General features: G+C 40.1%; 1 protein-coding gene across 2 annotated transcripts in view; it reads left to right on the top strand.

Moving 5' to 3' along the window:
* sorcs3a (sortilin related VPS10 domain containing receptor 3a) overlaps positions 1-17,897 on the top strand; it is a 270,254-nt gene that overhangs the window by 109,126 nt on the left and 143,231 nt on the right. The window contains exon 1 of one of the 2 annotated variants that reach the window (XM_020594177.1): positions 11,250-11,453. The exons of the other annotated variant lie outside the window; for it this stretch is intronic. The gene's annotated coding sequence lies outside the window, so the exon portion shown is untranslated. Of the gene's footprint in view, positions 1-11,249; positions 11,454-17,897 lie in introns of those variants that run through there. 2 annotated transcript variants of the gene reach the window in all.

The following is a 17,897-nucleotide window of genomic DNA, read 5'->3' as shown; positions in this document are numbered from 1 at the left end:
TATATAAAATGTAAAGAGTGAGAGAGAGGAAGCCTGAGGAGTTGTATGGTGAGGAAACTAGGAGAGACTTTTACAGAAAATGCAGAGTGACTTGTTTATTTACATACTACTCAAGGACTCTCAGTCCCATCTTCTCTTGATTCAGTTCATAATTGCTTTTTTGACTACTCCTCTTCACCAGCGATGCTGCTCCACACTCGAGTAAGCAATTACTGATTCATACTCCAGCAGCTCTAAAAAGGAAGATTAGTATTCCATCTATATGCTTTTTTGCTGTTGTTGAGATTTTATAGTTGACAATCGATTAAAGCACAACACACTGAACAGCTTGAAGTGGTAGTTTGACAGTGATGGGCTACCAAAGTGATTGCTAGCAATTTTTGACATTTAGACAGTCACTGTGCAATTTGGACCCTGAGGCAGAAGCAGAGCAATGTTTTGGTGTTTGAACGCTGTATGTGGAAAGAAGATGCAGTCCCTTGATATCCTGCATTAAGTGAATGGTTTAGCTGCAGACATTGGCGCACAAAAGATACACTTAAAATAATTAAATTATTGTTTAAGCTTTACTATCTGCATCTCTAAGCTGTCTGCATACATGACAGACATAAGGGAATTAAATATTTCCTTTCTACTTTTTTCCCCCATTTTTATCCTATTATATATATATAAAAAAAAAACTTTAGAAAGAGGGATCCTACAGTGTGTGTAAATACTGAAATCACTTTGTTGCATTTAATGCTCCCTATGGTCCCTGGTGCATAAACATCCCTAGACATATAGTACCTCCCATCTTAATCACCACAGATGGCAGAGAGTCAACATACTGGAGCCTACAGGAGATGTGCAAACCATCATAACGCAAACTGAATAGAGCTGGAACAAACTTGTGCCAGAAGAAGGTTTCTCATGACAATTATCAAGAGGCAAATTGTAGTGAGTCAAGCTGCATGACCTCACTTTATATTCAGTGAATCTAAGCATCTGACATGGTGGTCTCTCATGTTATATTCAGTGGTGCCTCCTTAACCAGTTTAAGTAGTAAATGTGCTTTTATTGTTGTCCAAAGCATATGAACTTTGGGTTCATAAGGCTGAGAATTTATAATTTAACATTTAGAATTTATTATATAAGTTGCCTAATGTTTAATCACACATCCTGCCACGGGCATTTTGCTATGAGATGTGTAGTAATCACTGTTGAAGTCACCAGGAAAGACCCAAAGGTTAGCATTGACACTTTGCTTTCAAATAAAAACTACACCATTTTTAAAGTAACCCAGCCTCTTACACTGTTTGCTTTGCTGAGTTCAGTCAGAAAACAAGGAATGAAATCTGCCCAGGATTTTACCCTTCTGAGCAAAGGCTTATTTGGAAGAAAACCCTGTGCTCTTTGAAGGAGCTCTTAAAGAACCAAAGCAGCAATGAGGATTCTGCTGGAAGAACTAACCCCTTTAATGAAAACAACTTAATTAAATTTTAACATTAAACACACTGAACACAATTTTTTTGTTAAACTAGCTAACTAGTTAAATACCAAAAATGTAGTACATAAAAAGGAAATTGCAGTGGCTGAAGGAGTGTTAGCAGTATTGGTACGTTATAAGTGAATAAGCGTATTAGTTTGAAATGTCAAGTTACAGTTGTTCAGTATTACTGGGCATTACACGTCAGCTGGTGGCCAAATAGCTGATGAATGTACAAGTAACTGTGAAGCATGAATGAAGCTGCTGATGTCAGTCGCCTAATGCAAATGTGGGGATGATGCATTTTTGTAGGCCAACCCATAAGTTAGCATCATCCTGACTCCTCAGACAAAATCCTATGGGACTTTTCCACAGGCTTTTGAATTATTGCAGAAAATAAGCTCTGTGACAAACAACAGTTTATGACACTTACACGTTTTGTTCAGCAAGATAATCTTCACAAATGAACACCGCTGTTATGATTTTTGAAGCACAATCAGCAGAAGTAAAAGGCTACTGTTTGGCTATACATGACCTACATCACAGTCCCATGACTTCAGTGTCACCACCATGACTTCCATCTTGTAACATGATTTATAGCGCTTTCCTCTTCTATAAAATCCTTTCCTTTTAGTGTGACCTGATCCAGCTAGTGATCATGGCTGGGTCAGTTATTTAGAGTAATTTGGAAGTGCATGAGTTAAAAATATTGAGACTCTAAAGGTAGACTAATCAAATCAAATCAAATCAAATGTTATTTGTCTAGCGCCAAATCACAACAAAAATCATCTCAGGACACTTTACAAAGTAAGGTCTAGACCTTACTATTATCAATATTATTACATAAGGAAAACCCAACAAATCCCCCTTGAGCAAGCACTTGGCGACAGTGGGGAGGAAAAACTCCCTTTAATGGAAGAAACCTCCGACAAACCCCGGCTTTTGGTGGGCAGCCTTCTGCCTCGACCGGTTGGGGTGAGTGGATAGAGGAGAGACAAAAGAAGAAAAGCAACAAGACACAACAATCAAACACTGATCAGGTCGATGTGGCTGGTGACTGCTCGTCAGAGACATAGAGCTCCAGGGACAGGGCAACCTGCAGAAAGGTACAGGGAGAAAGAGAGGACACACTACGGGAGAGAGGAGACACAAAGTTAGTAATGTGTAATGGTGGCATATAGAAGCATAGGGAGAGAGAGGAGAGGAGAGCAGAGCAGGAGAGGAGGGGAAAGAAACTCAGAGCATCATGGGGCCCCCCAGCAGCCTAGGCCTATAGCAGCATAACTAAGGGAAGGCTCATGGTCACCTGATCCAGCCCTAACTATAAGCTTTATCAAAAAGGAACGTCTTAAGTCTAATCTTAAAGGTAGAGAGGGTGTCCGCCTCCCGAACTGAGACTGGGAGTTGGTTCCATAGGAGAGGAGCTAAAGGATAGCTAAAGGCTCTGCCTCCCAATGGAGCCTTGTTATTAAGGGCTTTGTATGTTAGGAGAAGGATTTTAAATTCTATTCTGAATTTTACAGGGAGCCAGTGGGGAGAAGCTAATATGGGAGAGATATGATCTCTCTTGCTAGTTCCTGTCAGTACTCTGGCTGCCGCATTTTGGATTAACTGGAGGCTTTTTAGGGAATTATTGGGACATCCTGATAGTAAAGAGTTACAGTAGTCCAGCCTGGAAGTAACAAATGCATGGACCAGTTTTTCAGCATCACTTTGAGACAGGATGCTCCTGATTTTTGCAATATTGCGCAGGTGAAAGAAGGCAGATCTAGAGAGACTAGTGAGTAGAGAGTCTCCGTGATGATGGTTAATATCTCAGACAGCCTCTGTAGTCTCATTTAGTCACTTGTTAGCAACCGCCTTTTTTAATGTACTCAAAGGCATAAAAATCACTAGTGAGGCATTTACGGATGTATTTTATTTCATAGAACAAATCATGAAAATGTACTGACCTTGTGTTAACCACAGACCTTATTTCAAGCTTCTAACCAAAAACCCACTTACTTCAGGGCAAGGGACCTGGAAGTGCAAAAATGCTGACTCAGTTCCATGGTATAGGACTCACTACTACAGCACTCTTTTCTGTTGGAGAGGACAGGGCGCTGAGCCAGTCCAAGTATCACAGTGCAGTCACTGGTCAGCATGCTGGCAGATAAATTTGCTTTTATTGCTTGATACCATGAACCTCCCCTATCACAGCATGCAGTTATATTTGTCTAGAAAACTACAGTTATGCAAGACATCAGATAAAGAAGCCTTTATGGTGGTGGAATGGGTTTGGGGTTGAATGTTAGGTCACATCAGGAACAAGCTACATTACCCATTAAAATATTTTCATCCAAGTGATGTGATTGAAGCTGTTATGAAGAAGAAGAAAACCCTGAAAACCTGGAAGCAGTAGTACTTCAAAAGGGATCGTAAACATTTAGGCTGTTAAATATAAGCCAACAGGGGATACTGTGTGAATATTCGTCTGCTTCACAGCAAGTATTTGCACACAGATAAGCAATGATTGGACTCACATAAACCTTGGCACTGTCTTCAGAGTTAAATGTACCATGCCAGTTTAACTCTGTAGGGAAGATGAAATCAGGTGAAGTACCTTATCCATGGTGTGAACACACAGGGGCATCACTGTGGTTGGAGATCTGTGTTAATGGCAGCACTCTCAGCCCTCTCACTCACTGGCAAACCCACAGCAATTAGAGCAGCTGTCCATCCAGGCTTGACTTCTAGTATAGTGTCTGAAGATATGTAGGATGGTTTATGTTATAATTGGACTGAAATAATTATATTCAATGTTTTGCAATACACTAAGGAGAAATTAAGGGACTGGAAGACACAGATGAAGGAAGTTTTTTGCTCAAGTGTGGCACCGGTGAGAAACCTGGCTATCTCATGTCAGCTCCGGTTTGTGAGGTGTCTCTCTGTTGTTGGCTAATTGAGATCACAGCTCTGATAGGGTTTGAAAAGGAACGGTTGGCACGAATCATGGAAAGACATCTCAAATGGCAAGTCTGACGCTGCCTTTTCTCAAAGGTCAAGACTGTGACAACGCCTCAAAGTATCACCCAGTCAGTCTGTCAGTTTTAATGAACATCCTGACCTTAAACAATGAAAGCTGATCAGTCAGACGGCGCATGATTTTCAAAGGAGCCTTCATATGTGTATGGTAGAAGGGAAAGAAATGAAGGCAAGCTATTCATTTCTGACAATAAATCAACTCAGCAAAATAATTCTTCTTCAAAGCTGTTTAGCCTCTCTTATCTGGCCTCTGGAGCATTGTCCCTCTGTGGATGAGAATTTATCAAATATGACAAGCTCTGTTCTCAATTTCAGGTATTCAGACGTGGGTAAATTCATGCCAACAACAAAGTCAGGTTGTATTTCCCTCCTATCACTGTATGAATTTGACATATCCCATACTTGTACTTTTTGCAAAACAAGCCTGTGCAGCAGTTGTTTTCTGCACCTTATACAGTGAGCTTATTAAAACTGTGCTCACCGTATGTTACTGAATTACCGAAGTGGAAAACTTGGGGATGAGGTTATTGCTTTTTGTACCAATGTAACACACATAGGCAAAAGCCCAGTCCCTATTTTGTGTTAACTATGACTCAGAGATTTTTCCAGTTATAAATACTTAGTTATTAGAGATTTTTAGGACACAGATAAACACTGACTCCTAAAGTGAGTATACTGAGTCATGATTGTCATTGACAGTAGCCATTAGCATTGGAGCTCCCCTCACTGGTGTTCTACTGTCCCCTCAGCCCTCAGTACTAAGAAAAAGCAAATGTCAAAGGAAGATACTGTAGGTGTTTATTGTAAAAACTGTTAGGCCTAGTTTTGTGATGAATTGTAATGAATGAAAAAAAATAACAGTAACTATGTCTCTTTGTAATAGCCTGATAAAAGTATTCAAATCAGCAAAAAGATTTGTTGGGTCCATCTCTGTTACTGGAAATCTATTTCATGCTGTCTCAACAGCATCTGTAGGACTTCCTTGCACACATTCTGTGACCGTGGAAAGTTCTGTAAGGACCTAATTCCAAGTTTGTGCCCTCATCTTTAAGATCCAGTCCAACCAAACCAAACTTAAACTCACACAGACCTGAATCTGGTAGGCTACATTTAGAGCCAAGCCATGTGGCTCAATAGGTGCCATTCTGTCAAACAGATCATCAAGTTGGTGCAGACTGAAATATCTCACTCACCTTTAAAAGTATTGTAAAGCTCTTAAATTTCATATACAGTAGACATAAAGTACATGGTCCACAGAGGATCCTATTGACTTTGGTGATCTCCTGACCTTAGTGCCATGTTTTTGGCTTTTACTTTAAGTCCTGGTACATTTTGGATTGCAATAACATTTGCTTCTCACGTTCAGCCCCTCTCTGGATGAATGCAATGCATTGACGGTGTCATTATCAGTGATAATCCCTTAACTTCTTAGCTAGCACCACCATCATCAAAATTCCAATTTGTCCAATATTGTGGCTTACGACATGTTTAACGATAATAAGCAAACATTAGCGTGCTAACATGTTAAACTAGCTGTGAACATGAAATAAATACTGCAACCATCTGCATGTTAGCATTGGAACAGAGTATTTTATTTACATCTCAAACCCATCATCGCTGTCAGCTGAGCTGTTCAGGCACAGCTAGAGCACTACTTGTTTGAGAACAGCACTGCGTTACAAAGGGTGCATTAGATAACAGTATATTACAGTGAGAAGTGCTTGTTATGTGAGGAATGTTGTCAGATTCGGCAGCTTTCAGCTTGGGATACTACTTTGATTGGTTTGATAATAATGGTTTTGGGCAGCTTCAGATAGTTTTTGCTGCCCCTGCAGTGAAATGTTAAGCTATAGTTTAACTAATCTGTTTCTCATCTCCTTTGATTATCACTGGTAGGTGCATGCAGTGGCTGATATGACAGACAAAACAAATGATATTTAAAGGTGCATTAACTACAGCTTTACACATTGATAAATGAAGAGAAATTGGAACAGGGTGTGTTGTCTCTGTGATAAACTACCTCTGACACTCAGTTGCTATTCCAGCTTCTCTACCCTGCCTGTGTTGTCAAAATACAGTCTGTAGACATTACACTGTTAAAGGAAAACCTAACAAATCCCCCTTGAGCAAGCACTTGGTGACAGTGGGGAGTAAAAACTACCTTTAATGGAAGAAACCACAGACAGAACTCAGCTCTTGGTGGGCGGGCTTCTGCCTTGACCGGTTGGGGTGAGTGAATAGTAGAAAGAGAACAGAAAAGCAGTGGGACACAACAAAGAGATGGAGCAGACGGAACAAAAAGGAGACTGTTATTTGGCAGATGAGACAGCAGGGAGGGCAATGGAGGAAGTAGGTGAAGCCAAAGTGGAGCATCTCTCTGTGTCTTCTGTTGACTCTGTGCTAGCAAAGCCTGCAAGGCCCGGTTGGGCCGTCAAATCAGAAGGCAGCCACTCGGAGAAAGAAAGCAAGAGGACAGATGGCATCTCAGTACCAGGAAAGGAGGAAAAGTCAGCAGGCAGCCTGGAGGGAGAGAACCCAGAACACAAGGAGGCAGCCCAGTGCCCTGTGAATGAAAAAAGATGGAATGGAATAAAAGGCAGGAAGAAGCAGCAAGTGGCCATTTGCAGGAGTCATAGGGAAGGCTGGAGGAGTCCTCGTGGAACCAACGAATGAGGCAACTGCAGCCTGCTGAGGAGGATGCAGCGGCGTGGTGGATGATTGTGTTCTACTTATAGTGAAGGAGAAAAATATATGTACTTCTAGATGGATTTTTTTTATTGATTGTCCCCCTTTTGATATACATTATATCTTCCCAAGTGTGTGGCAGATCGGGACCAGCAGCATGATTTTTTTCAAGTAACTTCATTATTTCAAAAATGCCAAAATTAATGCTACTAATACTATCATTACCAAGAACATAGATGAATACAACATTACTAATGTCAAAACGGAAGTAATTACAGCAGCTAATGTTAATGCTGGCATTAGCTACAGCACCACAATAGAGCCGGTCTATGCAAGAGAGAGCAGTAGTGATGTTTTTGAGTCAACAGGCTACTTCCTCTGCCCGTCTTGGAACTACAGGGCCCACAGGAGGCAGGGATGAGGAGCACTTTCAAAACTTCAGATGTTAACCACAAAGGCATCCCATCATGCTGTGAGTTATCTACATGCTAATAATAAAGTTTGATTCTGACTAGCTAAGTGTTGTGAATGAGATTGTGAATCATAATCAGGATCATGTTTATGTCATAACCTTAATACAAATCTAACTTAATGAAACTAAACATGTAGCATGTGAAAAACTCGACAGAATTTTAAGTGTAGAAATAATGTATATTGTATTATGAAAATATACATTATTTTCTTGCAAATTTTACTTTATACATTCCCATGCATGTGAACAAAAGTGGCCTGCAAGGCAGCTGGTCTGGCCATCAGGAGCAACTTGGGGTTTAGTGTCTTGCCCAAGGACACTTCAACAAATGAACTGGGGAGAATTGGAATTAAATCGCTGACCTTCCGGTTGGGAAACAACCGCTCTACCTCCTGAGCCACCAGCTGACGTGGTTGAAAGCATATTTTTAAGAGCCTCACCTGATGCATGCTGTGGGAATGCCTCTTAGTTTAACAAACCAGTATCTGTGTGGTCTGAGATAGTTCCGTGAATATCTGTGAAAATGAACAAGTCTTACCCACCTCTACATGATAACACAATACCACCAATAAACTTGTAGAAACTGTCTACATTTTTCATTTTACCCTCCAGGGGTGACTGCTGTATCTTAGTTTGTTCTGTTTCATTCACCCCAAATGATCAGGTGTCTAATTATTTTTGATTTAATTGGTCTTATTCAGTGAAATAATGCTAATCTGATAAGAAAAGAACATTTTCTTCAGTTTTTAAAAAATATCCTATTAACATACTGATTACAGTTGTAATGATGTTTGATCTGAAGAAATGTTCATTATGTGTCTGATATTAGTGTTATTAAAAATGACAATAATTATGATATATTAAGCAAAGTTAGACAACTGGGGGCAGACGTCTGTGCAGCACAGTTGCTTTAGTTCCAGAAAATACTGTTGTTAGTAATCATGAACATAACAAGTCGTCAAAGGGGAACCTTACAGTGCAAATTTGACACTGTGGGGGCGACTGTGGTTCAGTGGGTAGAGCAGTTGTCTCCCAACTGGAGGTTCAGAAGGTTTGAATCTCGGTGCCTGCAGTCCTTGTGTCGAAGTGTCCTTGGGCAAGACACTGAACCCCCAAATTGGCCCCTATAGTTAGAGCCATCGGTTGAGTTGGCGCCGCAGATGGCTGCCTCGGTTCTGTACCGGAAACAAATTCCTTGTGTGTAACATACTTGGCAATAAAGGTGATTATCCTTATCCTGATTATACATAAAGAGAGACATTTCTGGGAAGCAGTCCTTTAAATCATTGTGTACTGAATTTAGTGATCGCTGGCTGGTTAAGTATTTAGTACCATGCAAAATACACTGACAGCTTTTCACAAATAAAAATTAGTTAGACATTAAACCTGTTACAAACACAATTTCTCAGATTTGTGTTTTGTTAAAGTGCCTGCTACCTCTCTTCTTTTTTTTTGGGGGGGGGGGTGCTGGCATAAATACAGAGACCACCAAAAGGAGAGAAAAAGAGCTGTTAGCTCTGCATCATCACTCCCTGGCCACAGACTCCTCCTCTCACACTGTGCCAGGATGGGGTCACCTGGAGGTGAGAAGTGACATCCTCTCAAATTGCATCATTTTGGTGAGCATGCTCACAGGCAATGTGATATTTCACAGGTCAGTGCCCATAATAAGGGCCCGGCTCTCTCAGAGAGACTCACCTGATATCGGTGACCTTTTGCAATTGGATTTGGTCTTTCCCTCAAAATCTCACCAGCCTGGGCTCACCAGAACTTTTCAATGGCACTCCTGTGAAAGTGGGCAGGAAAAGATAGGACTGATACAGCAACTGTGAATTCTCCTAAAAAGGAAGATCTTTATTATTACCAATGGATCAAATCTAAATGTGTTAATGTGGATGGTGTCACTTTTAGTGATAAACCCACAGAGAATTATCATCCGACTCTGTAGTTCCCCTCAGCTTTTTGGAGCTTTTAGAGTCTTTCAGATGTTTGTTTTGGTTTTACTTCCCAGTTCTGGTTCCCTCTCACCTTTCACGTCAGCCTCGTTTGTAGCAGCAGTAGACATCTGTTTTCAGCTCCTCAGGGAAGTGTTCAGTCCAGTGTTAACAAGCAAAAATGGCAAGCAACTTTAACCACTGTGTCTTCATGCAAGAATGGGGCCAAACTCTTATTCTCATTTAACATTCCCTTTTATTTATTTTTTTCACATGCTTTCATTTCACATTTTATCATTTAAGTAGGCCTGTAGGTGTTAGTTCACACTGATACAGGGCAATAAAAATAACATTATGGTAACTAGGTCTAAATTTATTTTTATCTGAAAATCTGGCCCCTAAAGTGTTTGCTTAGAAAAATGCTGGCCTGTGGATGTAGTTGATGACCCCTAGTTTACAGCCTGTTCTACTGCCCCCAAGAATATTTATTGTAGATATAGAGAAGGACTCTTTTTAGGTGGGGGTTACTTCAGTGGGGCTGGAAATTAAAGGGACACTGGGAAACTGGTTTTGTTTCCAAAGCTCTGGCTATCAGTCTTCATGGTTATAAATACTTTCTGAGGTTTTGGAAAGTTGGTCCTCAAAAACAAGAGAAAGAAAATGAAGAAGAATGGCTTTAAACTAACCCAGATTTCACTTATTTAAAAGAAAAAACCTAGACCAGAAATTATGTTATCTAAATTGTCCATTGACTTAGGTTGTGCACAGACATGGTTTTCCTGTGTAATGAGGGATTGGTAACATTATGAGACTGCTCACATTCAGTATTAGCTTCAAACAGATTAATGCAGATAGAACACCCTGTTCAATGTTTTTCTTTTCTTTAGCAATGTTACTCCCACTTTGGTGAGTACAGTGTTATTGCATTTGATAGAACCGATGGCCACAGCTGTAAAAATAAAATTCAAGTTGTGCCAAACTTTTTTTTTTTTAACTGTTGGACAGTGATGGACCTGCAATGTGGTCTCCAGCTGATATAACAACAACCTCCATGCCTCCTTTCTCTCACTCCTCCTTTCTGCCTTGCAACATAAAGGACACATTAAGTGGTCACATTGTCTATAGGGGTTATGCGCAAATTACTTCCGTATACTGCAAAACAGAATCGTCCGTTTCGGGTTTGCGACTAGTATGAAATATGGCACTGTTCTACTCAAGATGTCTTCAAAAACTACCAAAGATGAAGATCACGGATGTCCACCGAATATGCATTTCGACGTCTAAAACACCGGGCAGCAAGCTGGATAAGCGGTTTAAGCTATATGCTTCTTCATACATCCACGACTACGAAGGTAGAGTTATGTATCGGTTATCTTACAAACGGAGATGTAGCTAAGCTAGTTCGTAAGCTAACTAGCTAATGTTATCAATATTTGGTAGTATGGATGAGATTCGGACGTACTACATCCGCCATGTTGATACATCACGTGACATACGTTTTCATAGCAGCGTCTTCTTCGTTGGATAACTCCTCTCCCGGGGCATCATGAGATAGTGAAGTGTCCATCGTATGCACACTGCAAAATCCAACCGGAAGCAGTAGGTCATCCGGGTACTTTTCGCCTACTGTTTTTGGAATACTACGAATCTGGACATACTACTCGCCTCGCCTACTGCTTTTCGCCTACTATACAGTATGGTAGTAGGCGGTTTCGGACGCAGCCGAAGTGTCAACTACATACTGTTGTCGTCCTCTTAATTATAAGATTATCATGTCGTACATTACGGATCCATATTTTTCTTAAGGTTTCATCCTTAAGGAAATGGTGAAAGCTTATGGCTGAATTGAACTTCCCTGACATCACGCATTCAGGTAAGCAGCAGAAATCACTGTTTGGATGATCCCGCTTCTGGTATTTGTGTCTTGTAAAAGACATTTTTTTTTGTTATCTACGAACTAATAAAAAAAAAACGAGCTCAAAGAACGTGTTTCGCGTTACTACTGTTGTGTCACCCGCGTTCTGCGGAAGTGCGCTGATTTGTTTTCCGGTTTGGTCATGTGACGTTCTGCATGACCCCTATAAACACTTGCACTGGATCTAAATCATGTTTTGCAGAATAATTCTGTTTACCCGTAATTGCAGTTGATACTAAGTTCTTTATAAAGTTACAGCTAAACCAACAACAACATTTCTAGAAACTTCAGTTATATGCCGAGCTGTTTTGTCATCCATATACATGCCAGTCTTGGCCAGTGCTTTTCATGTCAGTGTACAATACATACAGCTACAATACAGCTACAAAGATCACACGTGTCCATCAGAAGCCAGTCAAACAGTATTTGTCAGACAGAAATAGTCTGACTGGATTCTTCATAAGAAGCTGTCAACCAGGAGTCAACAGAAAGCTAAAACATTTACAAGCATGAGTGTGCATATCATACATTTCATGGTAATTCAAAAAATGGCAGTCGTACATTATAGGCAGTCTGAAACAAAATATATCACGTGCAAGGTACAAAAAAAAATAATGTGAATTACTGCAACCCTTTTGTTTTCCCACTGTGCCTTACCTTGGCAAAAATCATCTGTGCTGTAATACAAGAGGTCATTTATTGTGATCCTTTCTCCCAACATTTAAATTCTTACCTTTTTAATTACATACTCTTGGTCTTTTCCCTCATATTCTGAAGCATGTACTCATTTGCTACCTGTCAAAACAAAAAATGGTGGATTTCATCTTGACGCTCTAGCCAAAAGGAAACGTGGAATTTTCATATTACTGCACTTCAAGGACATCTCCTCATGATGAGCTTTGGATTTGTTTTTGGTTTGTGGGACTCAAAACTAATCATTTTTACTGAGAAATTACCAAATTTGTAAACCATCCACATCAGAGTTATTTATTCTTGTTTAACCCTCAGCTAATGACAAAATGTCCCATGTTTGTCTTCAGCAGCCGGTAGCCTGAGAGTTCAGACTCCACCGCTAATCTGAAATGAAACAAATATGTCTACATAGGAAAACATTATGATATCAGTCGCCTGAAGTGTTGTGCTAGACTGCAGTGGCTGGTGATGTAGCTGGTGGCATGGGTGCCAGGTACATGTTTTGTTTTTACCCATACCAGCTGCTTGCACATGGGACAGTTTTATAGCCTGTATTGAGGCTATAGGCTCAGTTCTGTTGAGATACCGTCAGGTTGCTACCAAAGCTGAAAGACCCTGTCAGAAATGCTGAATGTGTGAACACCATAGGAGTGTGTGCTGCACAGGAAGAAAGTTTTGTGACAATTTGAGGAAAGTTTATCATTCATTTCCCTCTCCTTCCACTTACTTACCTCAGTTAAACTTCACTTTCACATGTCTGAGTTATAAGTTCCACATGATTGGCTCTGGAACTGCTTATCATGTAGAAAAAAGGTACCAGATAAAGGCACTGCAGAACTGTGAAGGATAGCTCCCACTCACCTTCCAGGAGAACATTTTTCCCCCTCTCTTGGAAATGGCAACAAAACGTGTATTTATTCCTGCGCTGCTGCAACAGGATGCACACTGGCAAATGAGCAGGCAATCAAACAAAAGACTTCTGGAGCGTGCTCAGACTTCTTACACTCCTGTCTGCCTTTTATCACTGCTACGTTACCAAGACTCCACCTGAAAAACAGCTGGTGTTCTTGCATTTGTGAGTTGCTCATCCCCGGCGAGTGACTTCTGCGCTGACAGAAAAGGAGGGAATGATTTAAAATTGGATTTTGCATACACAGTGCATGATGAGCATAAATCCAAAGGAGTTATGGCAGATAAAAAATCAAAAGTTTGTTTGCAACCCTCATCCATCCACAACACAGTTAAAAAGGATTCAGAGTGGTTCCTGCAGTCAGTGAAGCACATATTAAAAAGGATATATTTCTTTCCAGTGTTTGCCTCAGCATTTACAACAGTTTTAAAAAGTAAGCCTTGTTTTTATTTTATTTACTTTTATGACAGTTCAATATGTTTAGATGAGGAAATGATAAGTGGAAGCACACCTGATCTGTGTCTTTGTTCCATACCTCTACCCATCTCCCTGTAGGTACAGTAATAGCACAGTGGATCAGCTCCAGCAAATGTAAACCTTACTGATAAAGTTGATTGAAAGTATAAGACTTAGCTGATGAGTCAAAGATATAAATTATATAATAAAATATTTACATTTTCCTTGTGGTTCCTTGTAGAGGCAGTTATTGTTTTTTCATATCAATAGTTTAAGCTAATAAGGACCTAATCCAGCATTTACATGAAGAAGCTCCTGAAAAATACAGTGTGTCAGATTAATTTAAATTTCAATATGTCATATATTTAATGAACATTTGCTGTAGATAAATACAAGTATCATATCAGAATGAGTATCAGCAGACACTTAATATAACACATAGACTGGGCACATTTCTCAAAAAATGTAATATATCACTCATTACTCTTCTCAAAATTAACATTATTACTTTATGTATTGCTCCTTGTCAAAAGCAACTTGATACACTACTTGTAGGGCTGGGCGATATGGCAAAAAATAAAAATCTAGGTTTTTTCATAAAATGTGACCGATTCACGATTTCGATTTCAATTTTTTTTTTATGTGTAACTAGCCAACTTAAACACAAGTACAACAACATGACTGAAGTAACATTCTCTTCTTACGTAACTTGAAAAACCATCAGTTTAAGAAACATTGTATTTTAGTGTGCATGCCATACATAAATTGGTCAACAAGGTGTAAATAAATGTAAAACAAATTGTCTAATGAAATGTCTTTGCAGCTGAATTAAATATGAAAGTAAATATTGAATTCTTCTTAATACAGAGTAAGAAAATAACCATTTTAAATCAATGACCAATGATTTTAACCAATCAGTCAACTAAAAAATTAAGCACATTTACACCAGAAGCATTATTAACAGTAAATGTTTGATAAGAAGCCAGCACATCTTTAAGCCCTTGACCAATTACTTCCCCAGTATGATCGTCAGGAAAATAACATGTCTGAAGACAAACACTTCGCAGTTTCCATTCTGCATCAACATAATGGGCTGTGAGGCTCATGTAAGGCTGAAGAGTACGACTACTCCACAGGTCAGTCGTCGTAGAAAAAAAAGATGCCTTATCAAGCTGTTCCGCTACTTTTTCACGTGTTTCAGTGTACATTCGGGGAATAGCTACGTCTTTGAAATATTTGCGGCTTGGCAACGTGTATCTTGGATCAACAGTGCGAAGCATTTTTAGGAACCTGGCTTTTCGATGGTGTATATGGGAACCATGTCCTTAGCGATATGAAACGCCACAGCATCTGTAATTTCTTGCCATCGGGGCACCTTTTTGTCATATGGAGTGGCATTGGAAAATGATGCCGCTAATGACATCTGGCGTTTTGCTATTTTAGGTTGCCCCGTTGCACTTGGCTTGTTTTCTTTTCTTAACTTTGAGCATTCTTCCCATTCTACTTGGTGTCTTTGTCGCAAATGTTGGAATAAATTAGTGGTGCTGCCACTGCCGGTTGCAACGGACTTTCGACATATTTTGCATTTGACAAAAGTTTGTTCGACGTCTGACCTCTCAAAGCCTAACCATTTCCAAACCACAGAGGAAACGTTACTACTTTTTTTTGGCACAAGGTCATCTTGATGTGAAGAGCCACCCATCTCCATGATGTTTTTCTATAGCCTATTACGTTCCTTCATAGAGTGCTCTCACACGTAAGCGGTTAATTAGGCGCGCCATCATGTGGTCGGACAATATTGCCTTTTAATTATTCTGCCATTGGTGCAATGACAATGTATCTATTTTTTATTATAATTAAAAATCGCGATACCTCGATTTAAGAAAAAAAAATCGCCTTAAAACGTAAATTCGAATTAATCGAAAAAATCGAAAGAATCGCCCAGCCCTAACTACTTGTTATATTACTTTTCTGTTACACAGCAAGAATGTTCTGGCTTTGTTCTGGAAGAAGTTAAGGACAACACCACCCATCCATCGTCTGCTCTCGTCCGCTGTCTAGGTGAGAGGCAGCACATCCTAAATAAGCCCACGAAGAAGAAAAAGAAACATCCCAGTACACCAAAGACTAAAACATAGAAGTGCCGGTACTGTGTACTGGTGCATACAGCCCATTTCAAGCATTGCAATGAGGGGGAAAATACCAATAATAAAACTGCTTGTTAATTATTTTGAACTTCTGTAAACATCAACAGTTTATAATTTTTAAAATACATTTTAAATGAAACATAAATAAAATATATAAAAACAAAATACAATAAAAATAGAATGTTTCTTCAAACTGCTACTAATAACTCCCCCCGTACACAGGGAAAGGCTGTTTAGAAGAAGACAGCATTTGTACTGTGCTTGTTTTTTTCCCCTTGCAGCAGTGATATTCACGTTTGCATGGCACTGTTTCGAATGAGTTATCAAGGCTGTCATGTTGTCAAAAACATACCCGATCACCAATGAATGAACACATTATTTGGTGGAACAGAACGGGTCTTGGTGTCTTATCCACTTGTCATAGTCTGTTCCCAAACAGGAGCCTTAGTGGTAAGGGAGGGGTCTTGAGGCTTGGATGAGCTCAGCATGCTGTGTGTGTTTCTTGTCCATGAGGGTATGTGGATTTGAAAAAGTATTCTGCACACAAAACAAGCCTGCAGCTAACTTATTAAAGACAATACATATACCGTTACACCTTTTTATTACCACCTGTCATAAGCGTCTTTACTAGAGAGCACCCCTACTTCCCCAGTCCCTTTTTCAGCACAGAGACTTCCACTGTTTCCTGACCTTTACATGTCACTTATCATCACTAACAACCCCAGAGATCTTGTTGGAGCACGGACCTACCAGCTAGTATGGTGTGCTTCCAGTTTTCAGCAATACACTCAAACCATCAAATTGCTGTTTCACTGGCCTTCTCATGCCATAATGAATGGAAGACATTTCTAGATCGTTTGTGCCTACAAGCTTTTCAGGGTTGAAAGACACACTGGAGGCTTTTTTTCCCCTCCAAAGCCTGTAGCCTGGCTTAGATTTTAATCACATATTGTAGTTAGCTTCTGTGATTGGCTGCATGGAAAACTGGTTGTTGGTTCGCCTCAGATTGGACAGAGCACAAGGACAGAGGTTCGGCTAAGGTGGTTATGTCATGACGTGATATGGGTCAGGGCAGCAGCAGCTGCTCACAGTTTAAATAAGGTGGATGTCAAAAGCAGTTTTAGCTCTGGTAACCTCAAAAGTCTTTCTCACCCTCATGAAAAAGTTATCAGGTCTAGGAGGAATTTTTTAAAATCTTTATACTTTATTTAAAGATTAATTCTGGAAATAGGATTCTAGAGCATGGCAAACAAAGAAAGGGAATGAAGCAAGGGTACTTGGCTACCCACTGCCAAGGTTGAATGGAGAATATGAGCTGTGAGTGGGATACACAACAAATGTTGTCACTGAGAGCCATCTTTAAATGTCAGCACTTCTGTCCAACTCCGTGTGTTCCTTTAAGGTACAGTATTTCCTCAACACTGCATTTGTCAGCTATGGTGCAATGATGTAGTCAGGATTATACTTAGTAAGGCCTGATAACAGTGTGGAATGCTGTGAGGTTTTTTTTAATTTATTTTTAAATATACTGTTTATATCAACTCCAGTTCTCCCTTATCTGTTTTGCTTCTTGTTTACATGTACCACATTGCAGCACATAGTTGTTATGTGAACTCTTGTTTTACGCTGCAGGATCGTCTCTGACTTTCTCAGTACAATGTACCAGCGGCAGCACGGATTCTAGTATGGTCGGCAGGCACATTTTCTGTTTTCTGTTTGCTTCACACATGAGCTGCTTTTATATTTGCCTTTCACTATCTTTCACTAACAAATCAAATCAAATCAAATTTTATTTGTATAGCGCCAAATCACAACAAAAGTCATCTCAGGACACTTTACAAAGTAAGGTCTAGACCTTACTGTTATCAATATTAATACATAGGGAAAACCCAACAAATCCCCCTTGAGCAAGCACTTGGCGACAGTAGGGAGGAAAAACTCCCTTTAACGGAAGAAACCTCTGACAGATCTCGGCTCTTGGTGGGCGGCCTTCTGCCTCGACCGGTTGGGGTGAGTGGATAGAGGAGAGACAAAATAAGAAAAGCAACAAGACACAACAATCAAACACTGATCAGGTCGATGTGGCTGGTGACTGCTCGTCAGAGACATAGAGCTCCAGGGCCAGGGCAACCTGCAGAAAGGTACAGGGAGAGAGAGAGAGGACACACTACGGGAGAAAGGAGACACAAAGTTAGT

Source organism: Monopterus albus, unplaced genomic scaffold (assembly GCF_001952655.1).
Source record: "Monopterus albus unplaced genomic scaffold, M_albus_1.0 scaffold22.1, whole genome shotgun sequence".
NCBI lineage: Eukaryota > Metazoa > Chordata > Actinopteri > Synbranchiformes > Synbranchidae > Monopterus > Monopterus albus.
This window is presented reverse-complemented; position numbering and strand designations above follow the sequence as displayed.